Below are 1,868 nucleotides of genomic sequence, written 5' to 3'. Positions count from 1 at the left end.
GTCAAACAACTAAAGAGTCTAGGGTGGTTACATTCTTAACTGCTATATCATTTTATTTCTTGGTGGGATGGGAATAGGCAAAATATAAAATATGTAGAGCACTTGTCTCATCACACAGGCAAGTAGTCCAACCAAGTCCAATCAGACTTCAGTAGCCTTTTTCTGCCATCTTGCGTGAGTTATCTTCTGTGAAAGAGACTAAAATTAAATAATTTGCAGGCCTATGTATCAAGAATTGGAAATTCCCATCTATTTGATGATGTCATTACACACAAGCTTTGAAGCAAGAGAGCGCTGCGATGCATCATGACATTGACATTGCCGTCTGATATCAAGAGGAGAGTAACGTATTTACCTCTACTGTTGTAAAGAAAACTTGAGGAATATCTAAAGCCTGTGTCATCATTAGCAAGGAAAGTCTGTCTTCCACGCCAACCTTGGATCAGGAGTTAAACTACTCAGCACAAGTTGAAGTTTAAAATCGGCAGGCATATTGTAAGTACTTAACAGTTTCTGTCAGCGTTCCTTTTGGTAGTCTACTTTCCCACCACGCGGTTAATGTGTGGTTGCGTTTCCGGTTATGTAATAGTAATTTAGTATACGTTTTGGAAAATACATGGAAAAGAGTACAAACAACAAAACACATGTAATTAATAGTATGTCTGTTTGTGAAGGTGACGCTGCGGTTGTCCAACCCAAGACCACGTCCATTTCACTGGAGAAGCTATGATGACAGACGTCTTGAAGATGTTTTTGATCGGGACAGCGTTCACTGTCCTCGCCGCGCTGATGGGAATGGTGGATTCAATTGGGGGTCTCATGTATGTCCAAGACGCGGAACCTGCAGAAAATGTACAGTTGGACAGCAGTACTGACATACGGATGTCTTCAACCCATTCGAGAGGTTCAGGGAGTACCAAACGCATTGGACCATGATGAGGACATCATGTGGAGTAGAATTAACACGAACAGGCTTGGCTTATGTTATGTTTTCGTTTGTCAATTACTGCTTGCACTGTAAAATGTGTACACAGATTTTTTACAAAATATTACTGAGCCTTTCATCATGGTTCGCTTTCACTTTCACTGGTTGGTGTTCCACTCCCACTTGGCAAAAACTGGTTGAAATGACCACTCCCACTGGGCAAAAACTGGTTGAATCAACGCTGTTTCCACGTCATTTCAACCCCCGAAAAATCTATGTGATGACGTTGGATTTCAGCAACGTCATCAACGTATGGGCACTCTCTCTTTTTTAACTTGAATCCAATGACATGGTGATATTTTTTGTTGAACTGTGCAATTCAGAACTAGACGTTGAACGGACGTCTGTGCGCCGTGGGATTTGATTTACACAGGTCACTACGGGTTTGATGAGTTGTTTAACTTGTTTTGCACGTTTGAAGAACACCCTAGTTGATGTTTATAGTAGGCTATTACTAAAGTACGAGGTCATATTGACAGCTATTACTATGTAGTTCTATCCACTCTATACTATACTAATACTTGGTAGGGCAGCAGGTAGAGCGTTGGGGCAGTAACTGAAAGATCGCAGGTTTGAATCCCCGAGCTAACTAGGGGGGAAAATCTGTCTGTGCCCTTGAGCAAGTTACTTAATTTAGCAAACGCTAAATCGCTCTGGATGGGAGCGTCTGCTAAATGACAAAAATGTACTCATCTGTATACATGGTATTGCCTATATCTTGTAGGCTATTTGTTGTATATTGAAGATCACATGAAGGGTAAAGGAAAAAGGGCTACATTATGCACTAATTGACTGTTCATCATGCATTGTAATATTGTGTCATAAAAAAAGTTGTAAAGAATAAACACTTTTATAGGCTATTGTCAATTAAATGAATAGACAC

General features: G+C 40.4%; 1 long non-coding RNA gene across 1 annotated transcript; it reads left to right on the top strand.

Moving 5' to 3' along the window:
* LOC139565854 (uncharacterized) lies at positions 1–1,868 on the top strand. The gene is made up of 2 exons (XR_011672987.1): positions 1–495; positions 675–1,868. It is a non-coding gene; the product is annotated as an uncharacterized lncRNA (long non-coding RNA).

Source organism: Salvelinus alpinus, chromosome 37 (assembly GCF_045679555.1).
Source record: "Salvelinus alpinus chromosome 37, SLU_Salpinus.1, whole genome shotgun sequence".
In the NCBI taxonomy this organism is placed as follows: domain Eukaryota; kingdom Metazoa; phylum Chordata; class Actinopteri; order Salmoniformes; family Salmonidae; genus Salvelinus; species Salvelinus alpinus.
This window is presented reverse-complemented; position numbering and strand designations above follow the sequence as displayed.